Below are 13,822 nucleotides of genomic sequence, written 5' to 3'. Positions count from 1 at the left end.
AGGGGTTATAGATTGGTGTTTTATGTTTTTTTGGGTTTAGGATTTTAAGAGTTATATGACTTTTAGTGGCGTTTTACCAAAAACGTCGCTAATGCTCTGGTCTTTAGCGGCGTTTTACCAAAAGCGCCGCTAATGCTCTAGTCTTTAGCGGCGTTTTAGCAAAAACGTCGCTATTGCTCAGTTTTTTATAATTTTTTCGGCGTTTTTTGATAAAACGCCGCTAAAGCCCTATTTTCCTATAGTGATAGTTACATGAACTTACCTCGATACTTGTTCATATATGAGAATCTGCTAATCCGAAACTTTTTATTTTCCTCGATCCAATTTCGTACTAGGTCTATCTAGATCTATACGGATAAATTTAACTCAATTTAATGAAATTCATATTCAGTTCACTCAAATTCACATTTTAGGAAAAAGTACAATTTTGCACCTATACTTTTATTAATTCCAATTTCATCCCTAGGCTCGGAAAATGAAATTCATGCAATTTAATCCTTATTCCAAGCCTAGTCGAATTTTTCATATAACAAAAACAGTCGATATATTTCATAAAAATTAGAAAATTTCATTGAATTTTATATCTTTACAATTTAGTCCCTAAATCACGATTTCATCAAAATTCACTTCACAAAAGTTGTTTATTGATACGCGATATTTGCGACAGGTTTTAAATATTTATAATGAATCGTTCTTGAAACTAACTCTTATCACGATGAAGGAAAGTGTACTTATCGAATAGTAGTATAGCTTTAGCAAGACCGGATTGTCGAACCCAAAGGAACTAAAAGTACTAGTAATGACTGTCTTTTTATTATCTAGCCTAAAAATAAGGGGGTTTGTTTTAACTAACTAATTGTCTAAATTAAGAATTCACAGAAAATAGAATTGGGGAATTACTATTGGAAAAACGATTGAATTAAGACAATACCTAAGGAAAAATCCACCTAAACTTCACTTGTTATTCTGACTCTGAATCGGACGATTTATTCATTTAACTTGTTCCGTAGAGATCCTTAAGTTATGTTATTATTCCTATTCAAGACTAATAATGTCTAATCCCTAGATTGAATAATTAAGACTTTTCTCTAATTAACATCTTAGGGTTGCATTAACTCGATCTATGGATCCCCTTATTAGGTTTCACCCTAATCCGACAAAATCTTGTCACCCTATCTCTAGGCGCGCAAGCAACTCCGCTTAATTATGACAAATGTACTCTTAGACAGGGTCTATTCCTCATCTGAATAAGAGCTTATCTTGAATCAGTATCCTAGGATATCAAAACAAGAATTAAGAACACATAATTAAGAACAAGTTAAATATTTATCATACAATTCAGAAAATAATAACAAGATTCGTCTTAGGTTTCATCCCCCTTAGGTATTTAGGGGATTTAGTTCATAACTAAAAAGGAAAACATCTCAGAAGAATAATGAATACAAAACATAAAGAAATCCCAAAACCCTGAAGGGAAATTGAAGGGAGATATTCAGTCTTGACGATGAATTCGGCTTCTGAGATGGATCAATCGGCTTCCTTCAAGTAATTCATTCCTTCCTCTCTGTGCCTCCCCTTTTTCTTCCTCCTCCAGGTTGTATTTATAAGCTTTGGAATGCCTAAAAACCCTCAAAATTGGCCTTTTCTGAATTGGACTAAACTTGGGCTCGGCAGGGACACGCCTATGTGACATGCCCGTGTGCGATTACTTCAGGCCGTGTCGAGCCTGTTAGATTGGCACGGGCGTGTGTTCTACCCATGTGAGTCGTGCTTCGATTCTGCCAAATTGACACGGCCGCGTGGGCTGTCTGTGTGAGGAAGTCCAGGCCGTGTTGATTTCGTACTTTGGCCCATTTTCTCCATTTTTGGCTCGTTTCTCGTTCCTTTCGCTCTCCTATGCTCACCTAAGTATAAAACATGAAATTAAGGCATTAGGAGCATCGAATTCACTAATTCTAAGGAAAAATCATCCATAAAATGCGTTAAGCATGGGGTAAAAATATGTATAAATTACAGTTTATCATTTATCTATCAACAACCTTTCATTTTCTACCGTAAATTTCAAAATTTCAGCATAATAATCCATGGAAAATTTTAAATACTTTTATAACTTTGCAAATTGATCCCCAAATAAATAGATTAGGTTATTACGATCTCAGAAATGTAAAAATTACTAAAACCGGGACATGATTACTTACCTAATTAAGCTTGCTTGAATCTCTTTTTCTAAGCTAGGGTTTCCATAGAAAATTTGGAGAAGATGATGAAATAAACTTATTTTATTCTTTTAATTAACTTATCATCTTTTAATTTTTTAACTTTCCAATTTAATCCTTTTCTTTTCTTAAATTTCCATGGATGATTTATCATAAATATCTACTAACTTCTCTTAATGGTATAATTATCATATAAGGACCTCAAGTTTTGAATTCCATAACTATTTAATCCTTTTAGCTACTAGAATTCAACTTTTGCACTTTATGCAATTTGGTCCTTTCCTCCTAATTATACATAAAATCGATAAAATTTTCTTATCAAAATTTTCATACGTCTTTCCTATCATAATGTAGACCATGCAATAATATTAAAATAAATTTTCTTTCTGACTTGGATTTATGGTCCCGAAACCACTATTTCGATTTCATTGAAAACGGGCTGTTACATGTTATATAGAACTTAGGATTTGGTTTTTATTTTACAGCCTGCATGACATTTAATTTGATTTTAGGATTTTTAAATATGAATATTAATTAATTATGCATGAACATTGGTTTTTATTAAAAATACAAACTATTATTACTTTTATGCTGCTAAATTATAAATAAGAATTTTGAATAGTAAATAAATCGGTAATTATCTAGGTTTTCTTCTAAAATAATCAAATGTTTTAAAATGACCGTTTTCAAAAATTCTGATAACTTACAAGGTCATTTCGGTGGCTAATATAATCTTCTGAATTCAGATCTAATGTTTAGGCCGAGTTGGGGAGGTTACTATAACTTTATTTATTAACTTTATAATATAATTATAACTTGAATAAAAGTTTAAACATAATCATTACCAATAAGTTAAAATAACAAATACTTAAGGTTAAAATATCTTTTAACTTAATCAATAATCGACAACATGATTACTAATAATGATAATAAAAGAATACTAATGGCGATGGTTTTGGGAGTTCACACTCCAGGGACCATGTCAGGATAACAAGGAGTGCTAGTTTGCGAAATCCATTTGTCAGTTTCAGTTTCAAGAAAGACGCCAGGAGTCCATTTCTTGGCTTCATTTATATCGATTGTCTTGATAGATGGCCATTTGACCCTGCCTTCAGTTTTGGAACCGGGTCCCCTATTTTGGAACTCTACAAAGTAACCAGTGTCTATTCCTACGGTGCCTTGCATGGGGGAGTAACCCTGTGACACCCCTAAAGTGACCCTAGTCGGAAAGTGGTTTCGGGACCACTAAACCGAGTCATAAAGATAATTAACCGTCATAGTTGATGCTCATTATATGTACATATGCATGTGTGAAAATTTCATGTTTGAATTTTGTTAATAGTAAGTGAATTTTATCAAATAGGACTTATGTGAGAAAATTTGGAAATGTGCTAGGCAAATGTAAAGTGGCCTAATAATGCATGTTGTGAAATGATGGGTTTGCATGTCAAATTACCCAAAATTAAAGCATAGTGGCCGGCCATGCTATGGGTGGAAACATGTTGCAAACATGTTGTGTTAGTGAGTTATGTTAGAAAGAATAAAAAAATGGGTTAGGATTAAAGTAATGCAAAAAGGTGGAGTGATGAAAAAAAAATGGTCTCATCCATGCCCCCCTTTGCCGTGAATGGAAGAAAGGAAACAAAGAAAAAAAAGTGTTCATCCTTGAACATCTTTGGCCGAATAGAAGAAAGAAATGAAGGGAATAAGCTTGGAGAAAAATCGGCTATGAAGGCTCACTAGATTAAGGTATGTTTAGTGCTACTTTGAAAGTTCATACATCCCTTGGATGATTAGTCTAAATTCTAACTATCTCATGGATGGATTTGGGATTATTAGAGAGTTAGTATTTGACTAAGAGGCTTCAAAAGTTTTAGTTGAAGCCTTGAGACTATTAGCATGTTAGCTATATAGATGTGTTATGAGGCTTGAGGTGTTAGGTAAATTTGAACTCATCACCAAGTTCTTTAAGCAATCCAAGCTAAAAGTTTCGATATTGAGGTATCTTGAGCATCCGGCCATGGTAGGAAGTAGAAGGGAAAATATGGTTGTTGTTAGATGAAGTAGAGTCTAACAAATGAGCACATATGTGCATTAGTTGCTAGATGGAGAAGAATCGGCTAGCAAGTTGTGTGCTAAGGCCGAATATAATTTTGTATATTAATGAGTAATGCATGTGTTGAATTGATGGAAAGGGAGAGGATGCTTTACTAGTGTATATATGTATATTGGCCAAGTTTTGAACTTGAAACAAAATGGTGTTTAGTCAATACAAGTGACCATACTTGTAGAATGTATTAAGTGTTGCAATCGGCCTCAACATAGACATGTATGTTCGGCCACATGAATGAGTACATAAGTTGATGTGTATGTTCGGCCATAAGTAAGCATATTGGTGGCTTAATCTTGGCTTAGACAATCGGCTAAAAGAGAGTGTGGGTTAATATGTTGAGTTGATTCATGATTTCATATGTACGTGACTTTAATGTCTAATGTATATATATATGGGTTAAGTACCTTGATTTTCTCTTTTCGATGTTCAAATGATTAAATCAATTTATTTGTTAAATTAAGCTCAAGAGCAAAGGGGAACTAAATCCGATAAAGGGAAGAAAAAAAGTGATCGAATAGCCGCCGAAATCGTTCGACCACATCCGAGGTAAGTTTTAAGTGATTAAATGTTGAGTAAATTCAGTCATAATAGGACATAATGAGTTGGTTTAATAAGATATGATGTGGCCATGATATGTCTTAAACTCAAATGGTAAGTTCATAAGTGTTTGGACTTGGAAATTTAAGAGCAAATTGTAATAATTTGCTTTGGACAGCAGCAGTAACGTGATTTTAGAAAATCACTATAAATTGTTGGTGTGGAATTATAGGCTGAATAAAATATGTAATCAAAGCTTATTTAGTCTAGTTTCTTATAAAAGAGACCGTGGAAGCAAAGAAATTTCCTATAAAGAGATATTTAAAGTTGTGTGGGACAGTGTCAGAATGACTCCGAAATCCCCTGTTCTGTTTTTAGAAAAATCATTATAATTTGTACAAAAATGGTTATAAGATAAAATTTATATGCCTAGACTCCTTAATGAGTCTAGTTTCAAATGAAATCAAATAGAACACATTTTTAATTCCGTACAATGAGAAATTTGATTCGTAGTGAAGAGTGGTCAGATTAGTCAAACAGTGAAACAGGGGAAACTTTAAGAAAAATCTGGTAATGATTGGCCAAACCAAAAATTCTGAAAATTTTCTGGATAAGATATGTATGAGTCTATTTCCAGGGAAATTTAACGGCACTCCATTTGGAGTTTCGTAGCTCCATTTACGAATAATTTAATGACTGTTGCTCAGAAAAAAATAGCTTGTGCTGAATTTGGAATTTTGTTGTAAACCTTAATAAAACCATTTGAGTTGCTTATAAGCTATCGATTAAACATTGGTAATCAAAGTACCAAATTCGTATTAAAGTGAAGCTATAAGCCACAAATGACTAGTATACCTAGTCAATTTTGTTATGATGAAATTGATGTACAAGTATATATATGTGATAGGGCCGAGTGGCCAATGTGATGAATGTGAAAGTATATATATGCGTGATAAGGCCGAATGGCCAATGTGATGAATGTGAACATGTGTATGTGTGATAAGGCCGAATGGCCAATGTGATGAATGTGAACATGTGTATGTGTGATAAGGCCGAATGGCCAATGCGATGAATGTGAACATGCATATATGAGATAAGGCCGAATGGCCAATGTGATGAATGTGAAAGTGTATATATGTGATAAGGCCGAATGGCCAATGTGATGGATGTGGAAGTGTATAAATGTGATAAGTCCCGAAGGGCAATTGTGTCAGTACTATATCCGGGTTAAAACCCCGCAGGCTTTATGCGAGAATATTATCCTGATTAATGTCCGTAGGCTTCGTGCTCGTACTATATCCGAGCTTTAAAGACCCGACGGCTAAATGCTAGGATTCAAGTAAGACTTTGATATTGAGTATCTGCATTAAGTTACCATCAAATAAGTATTATGTATTCAAGATGTTCAGGTACGTATTACTTACTCATCGGTGGAGTGATTTCGAGGTGAATTATCAGTATCAAAGAGGTAGGTAAATGTGATTAATATTATAACTCCAAATGTGAGAATGTGCTTTGGAAATATTTGACCATCTAGGTCATTATTATTCGAAAGTATATATGTGGCAGCCAAGTGTTGCGTTTAATGATATTATAGATCGAGATGAAGCTCTAGATTAACTTCATCGAACAGTTGAAATGAATGACCAATAATAGTGATTGAGAACACTTTGTCTTGCTTAAAACTTACTAAGCATTAAATGCTTACTCCGTTCTTTGAATCTCTGTTTTATAGATTTTGGTTCGTCAGCTATCGGACTCGGGATTATTGAAGTCGAAGTCGCCCACACTATCAAAGCCCTTTTGGTACACTTTTGGTTGAACTCTGAAAATGGCATGTATAGGACTACCCTTTTTGTAGTGGGTCATGGACCCTTTGGATTTGTATAATTTTGGATAGCCATGCGAAAATGGCTTATATATGTTTGAGCATAATGTTATAATCATTTGGTATGGATATGGTTATTGAGAGGTGTGGATATGCTTAACAAGGATTGGCCATGGGAATGGTTAATCACTATCATAATTTGTGCTATTTATGCTAAAAGGGCTAGTTGAATCATGGAAACTATGAAATAGGTAAAGTCTACCTTAAAGGCAGATGCTGACAGCAGCAGTGATGTAGATTTGGAAAATCACTAAAAATAGTAGGAATAGAATTAAATAGTGAATCAATTATTTAAATGAACCTTGATGAATCCACTTTCATATGGAAGAAACTAAACAGTCATATGAGTGGTATGTTAAGAGATAATTAGGTTTTCGTGAGACAGGGCTAGAACGGTTTCTGGATTCCCTGTTCCGACTTTGGAAATTCATTATAAATTAACCAGAGATAATTAGGAGTCATGCCATATATGTATAGATTCCTCTCCGAGTCTAGTTTCTATAGAAACAAACGGCATCAGTATTGAAGCCCTGTCAGGGAGATATCCAAATTGTAATGCATGAAGGTCAGTGTAGTCGCACCCTGTAACAGGGGAGACTTTAACTAATAAACTGTACTAATTGGCCTGACCAAAAATTCTAGAAAAAAATATGTAGATGGATATAGGAGTCTAGTTTCAGGGAAAAATCACGAAACTGATTTTCGAGTTGTGAAACTCAAGATATGATTTTTAAGGTGACAGTGACACAGTTAGCCAGCTGTCTGGAAAAATTTAAAATGGACCGCGATAGTAAGCGAATTTAGTCTGTGAACCCCTCGTGTCCGACTCCGGCAACGGTCTCGGGTACGGGGTGTTACAAACCCTCTGGTGTAATAATGTCATCAATATTGCTTTGCATTATGATGGTCCTCGCCAAAGCTTTCCAGGGACGACCAAGGTACGTCTTGCTCTTGTCCTTCACCGGAAGGTAGTCAGGGGCGCCCGAGATGGTACAATTTTGAAGCACAATGGCTGAGTGAGTGTATGGAAATTTCCTTCCGTGGGCTGTAATCATGTTGTTCTGGTTTTCACCTGGCTTCCTCGCGATGATCAGACAATTTTGGAATATGCTCGCAGCATCCCCGAAGATGAAGTCCACCGTCCCGCTGATGAGACAATCCCTATAAAATTGTTTTTGTTTGTGAGCATAAAGGGTGTCTTGGTACCCATTAAAATGACAATTGAACATGATAACCATATCACATGTTTCCCTAAAAGCTACTGCTTGATGACCAGGGGGTCCTGCTGTATTCTCGAATCCAATGTCCCTGGCCATGAAACCATCCCCGTCCACACCTACAATATTTCACAAACATTCATACTAGTTAATCACCCCACCTCACCACCAAAACTTATATGTATATAATACTACTTACCAACTGTTGCAGTGCCGAATGTTTTAAGCGGATGATCCCTAATGCAGTTAAGGTCATTGGTGATGATGGTCTTAGTTGGGCCATCACCGATTAACATAACATTAGTCATCTCCTTGGGTAAAAGGACTTGTTCCTTGTAAGTACCAGCCTTAATGTGAATAATAAATCGATTAGGGCTTTTTGGAGGGACTTCAGCCAAGGCCTTGGTGATGGTATCATATTTCCCACTACCATCCTTAGCAACCACAACGTTAGGTGTAACACCTCCTAACCCCAAACCGTTACCGGAACGAGGTTATGAGGCATTACCGGACATATCAGACAACTTACTAATAATTTACAATTATTAAAAATTTTCATAGTATAATATAATAATTGAGTCCCTATCTTGAACTCTCAAAGTTCAAGCACGTATTAAAAGTAGAACGGGACTTGTTCGAATATTTTAAAATTTTTTTTATTTCTTTTTTTTTATAAAAATTTTGGCAGCATTTCTGCTTATTTTTACCTAAAACCTCCTGCAAATTCAAACTAAAACAACCAGCACCAATTTTTCACATTCATATAACTAATATTTAGATCATTAACATAATTTCAACTTAATAACTATCATATACTTTTCTTACCATTTCATTTAACCATCTAAATCTTATAATTCAACCTTCACTACCCAAAGTAATATGCATATTCAAGTGACTATATAACACATATGTACATGCCACCTTTACCCAAAAGAAAAATATACATCACCAAATTTGTGTTGGAGTCGGGAATGTTCTGGATGCTGAACTGGGACACTTGACTTCTACTAATCTGCGCACGGAAACAACCGTACGCTGAGTATGGATATACTCAGTGATATTACCATAATTCAAATTATATCAACAATAGTAAAAACATAAATATCAAAATACCTAACAATTAATGTCATATGTACTAATTCATAAATCAATGTATTTTCTCAAACTTAAATTTATATCACTTATGAATATACATTTCATACTTTTCTCTTATTATCACAATTCCAATTTCAATTCGTAATTCAATTTATTTTTCTCGTTTCAATGCCTCAAATTCACATTTCAATTTTTCACCCTATTAACGTAACTCGGACTTTGGCGGATACACGGATCCAACCAAACACACCAATATGGCACCCAGTGCCTCATCGGATAGTTCGAAGTAATAGTTGACACCCAGTGTCTCATCGGCCTAGCCAAAGTAAAGTTGGTACCCGGTACCTCATCGAATCTATCCGAAGAAATATAGTGACACCCAGTGTCTCATCGACTCGAGGTCGAAGTATCCCTGAACACTTCCAATCCTATGGCTTGCCAACTATATCCGACTCAGCCCGACTAGTTAATAGGGTATTCAATTCACTTTCTCAATCCTATATCACTTTCAATTCACAATTCAAATCGCCAAACATTTTTCAATCAATACGCTTCTCAAATAATTACATATTCCATAATTCACTTATTCAATTCAATTTGATTCAATTTGCATCACTTTCATTTTCACTCAATATTCATATCAATTTCACATACTTACCTCAAGTCTTACTTACCATACATAACAATAAAAAAATTCAGCAATCAATAATAATTAAAATTCGAATTATAGTAATACACACCGTAATTCTCCCGTTTTAGTCCTCGATGACTTTCTCCTTTCCTCTCGATGCTGATGCTTCAGGTTCTTTGTTGGCTACGAAAATAATAATTTATAATCATTAATACAACATGATTCAATTTAATTCATGAGCCTAAACATGCAAATTTAACCATTTTTAATGTATATATATAATTTCACCATTAAGCTGTCTACTTGAGTCATTGTTACTAAATTATTTATATATTGAGCTACGAAACTCCAAATTAATATCCGTAAATTTTCCTTAAAACTAGACTCATATATCTTTTAACCATAAAATTTTCAGAATTTTTGGTCTAGCCATTTAGTACAGTTTATTCATTAAATACTCCCCTGTTATTTCATTTGACAGTTCTAACCTCTCTCTACTAAAAATAAATTATCTCATTGTACAGAACTCGAATAAGGTTCTTGTTTATTTATTTTGAAACTAGATTCATTAAGGAGTTCACATATATAAATTACACTCCATAATAATTTTTGTACAATTTTTAATGATTTTCCAAAGTTAAAACAGGGCATCTCGAAATCACCCCGAACCAGTATTACAAAATTTCAAATATCTCTTGATTCATCAATTAATTGCTTACACTGTCTCTACTAAAGAAACTAGACTCAATAAGATTTAATTCCATATTTTGTTCATTCTCTAGTTCAATTTATAAATTTTTTAGTAAATTTTCAAAGTCAGACCATTGCTACTTCCCAAAACTGTTTTGATGTAAAATGTTAATAACCAAATTTATAACACCAATTCACACCTTATTCCTATTCAAATTTCATTTAAACTCAAATTTAACTATTAAATTTTCAAAATATTTTCTTAATTCCGAATTTTCCTCAATTTAGTCCCTAAAACACAAAACTTATAGCTTACTTTGCAATTCAATCCTTATATCTATTCTAACTTGAATTTCATTCAATTAAACCCCTATTTCATCATTTTATTCAACATGAACTTTGTTTAAAAACCTAAGAACTTCCAAACTAACAACTTAATTTCATCAAAAACTTGTTTTAAGACTTCTAAAATATCAAAATTATGAGAAAAGGACTTGGTTGAGCTTACCAATTAACTCCAAGCTTCATAAACCTTATTTCCCCTTTTCTTTCTTCTTTCCTTTCTTTCTCCCCTGTTCTTCTCTGTTTCGTTTGCTTTCATTCTGTTTCTTTTAACTTATTTGTTTCTTTTATATATAATAATAATATAATATAATATAATATAATATAATATAATATACTTAATTATTAAATATATATATATATATATATTTTTTTAATCAATAAATTTTTTGATATTTTCCACGTTAAACCGCCTCAGCTATAGGAAATGGTTTAATTTCCTCTTAAGTCCTTCTAATTTTTCTTTAATCTATAATTAAACTTTTACCCTTATTCAATTTAATCCTTTTTACTAATTACTCTAAATTAAGCTAAATTTACTTAATTAAAACCCAATTAAACACACTACTAGACTCATAAATATTTTTAATAATTATTTTCGAACTTATTTCACTAAGACGGAGGCCCGATAACACACTTTTCTGGTGCCCACGAATTTTGGGTTGTTACATTAGGCTTCAAATATGTTGGTTTTGCTTGAAGTAGTCTCCTCTCAGCGTGGCCCATCCACTCAGGTCCATCGTTAGACAGGAGCTTACGTTCAAACCCAGTCGTGCCAATATTGAGGCCTGGAATGTTAAGGCCATTCAAGATGGTGGATAACTTAGTCACCATCGTTAAAGAATTTTGGGTAAGCTCTATTGAAGTCTTCAAAATTGAATTCATCTTCTCCGCTTGTTCATTATTTACCTCCGCATATGAGTCTACACATGTTTGTAGGGTAGTTAAGGCACCGCTTAACCACACCCTCAGGTTCAGTATGTAGTCACCGATCTTACTCATCTCGTATCCCCCCAGCTTATCAAATGAAAGTTGCAGATCAGCTATTGATAAATCCAACACTTCTTTACAAACCTTAAGGGCTGCTTTGTTGTTGTCATCTTTATTCAAGTCTTGTATCGTCGCTGAATTCGCCAACACTTTCCTTATTTCCTCTATCGCTACTTGGAAACTCATTCTTATCAGCTCCTTGTTGTTTGCACCGCTTTCGTCGAACTTGATATTTCACCGCTTTTCGAATCACCATTATTTTTTAAATGCGTAACACCCACCACTGCTGCCACCACTGCTGTCACCAATAACACCGAAAAGATACCAATAACAGCAACATTGTTCGCCATTGTTTTCTATTTATTATTAACAAGCCCTCAAAAAATCATAAAATTTTCCTTCTTCTTTCCCCTGAAACAGATTTCAAATAGAGATAGGAAAAGAAAGAAAGAAAAACTTTTTGAAGTTGTGGGGATGCTTATTGCTTATTGCCCCTTGGCTTGAATAATACGTTATTGAAATGCCCTATTTATACTACCAAAGTGACCCCTTCTGAGCAAATTAATAGCAAATTAATGGTTATTTTTAGTTTATTATTAGCATTACTATTATTATTACACCGAAGTTGTAAACGGATGAGAGAAATATTGAAAAAGTAAAAGGAGTTTTCATATAAAATTTTAATAATTATTTCTAATCATCGTTATTAAATATGTTTATTAATTTAATGTAAATCTCTTTCATATTTAATTAATTTAATGTAAATATTTTTCGTAGTTATGATGAACTATTATTGATGCATGCTTATATTATTTTCAATAGTTTTATGTATTAATTAAAAAATTAGAAGAAAATAATCTATACATAGTATATATATATATCTTTTTGTAGGTTTATTATCATTCATAATAAATTTGAATTCTATGGTTACAAAAACAACTTCTACAATTTACAAATGTGTTTATATTTTTGATGATTTGAAAGAGCCAAAGAATAAACAAATAAGTAAAACTATATTATTAACTACAATATATTATTTTTTTACTTTTGTATTAATTTTTTTTGTATAATATACAATATTTTATTTTTATTTAGTATTCTATTTTATTATTAACTTAAATTATGATGCCAAATTTTTTTAATTATTATTTAAATTTTTTATTATAATATTTGAGTTAATAAACTAATTGTTAATATATTTTAATTATATTTAACAATTAAAATAAGAAATATTGTTTTAGGCTAATTACTAGAATTAAAATTATAATATTTAAAAAACTAATTAAATTTTAAATGTAAGTATAAATTACAGTTTAAACGTTAAAGTGCAGCGGAAAATATCGAACATAAATACCTCCGAAAATTGCATGAACCAAATGTAAAATCTAGGCTTTGTAACACCACTATTGAGTGTGTCAAACAACCGGCAAGGACGTCAAATTTAGCTATATGAAAACACGAAAATCGCCAAAGTCTTCTAAGCACTCGAAAACTTCATTAAATGGAATTTTTTTTATGCTTAGGGACCTTATGCTTGGGAGGATTTATAGCGGTGGTTCCCCATCAAAAACCGCCAAAACATGTCCCACTACCACACATACAAAGTGAAAGTGGATCAAAAATGTTAGCAATGGAAGCAAACATGAGGCTATTCCCACAAACCATAAAACACATTCATCATTCTCCTACTTGGTTCGTATTGTCCATAAATACTAGTAATAATAACAATTAATTAGTAATTCAGTGATACTAGTGACAGTATGATCTTTAACTTTGTGTGGTGGCTTACCTTTAGTCAAAGGATCAGCTAACATTTGTTCAGTGTTAATGTGTTCAATGACCACTTTCTTTTCTTTAACATGTCCCCTTATAGCTAAATACTTAATGTCGATATATTTACTTCGACTTTCACTTTTGTTGTTCTTAACCATAAAGACTGTAGTTGAATTGTCACAATATATCATCAACAGTATAGAAGTCGAATCCACAAATCTAAACTCGGATGTGAAACTCTTCAATCATACTCCATGTGAGGTAACCTCAAAACATAAAACGAACTCAACCTCTATAATGGAAGTCGAAATTAAGGAGTATTTGATGCTC

The 13,822-nt window shown here is 33.1% G+C and overlaps 1 pseudogene; it reads right to left on the bottom strand.

The window, feature by feature from the left end:
• Positions 1–7,593: 7,593 nt before the first annotated feature.
• LOC107940919 (probable pectinesterase/pectinesterase inhibitor 21) lies at positions 7,594–12,221 on the bottom strand (annotated as a pseudogene).
• Between the last annotated feature and the right edge of the window lie 1,601 nt (positions 12,222–13,822).

The sequence above is a fragment of the Gossypium hirsutum genome, chromosome A09 (genome assembly GCF_007990345.1).
Source record: "Gossypium hirsutum isolate 1008001.06 chromosome A09, Gossypium_hirsutum_v2.1, whole genome shotgun sequence".
In the NCBI taxonomy this organism is placed as follows: Eukaryota; Viridiplantae; Streptophyta; class Magnoliopsida; order Malvales; family Malvaceae; genus Gossypium; species Gossypium hirsutum.
This window is presented reverse-complemented; position numbering and strand designations above follow the sequence as displayed.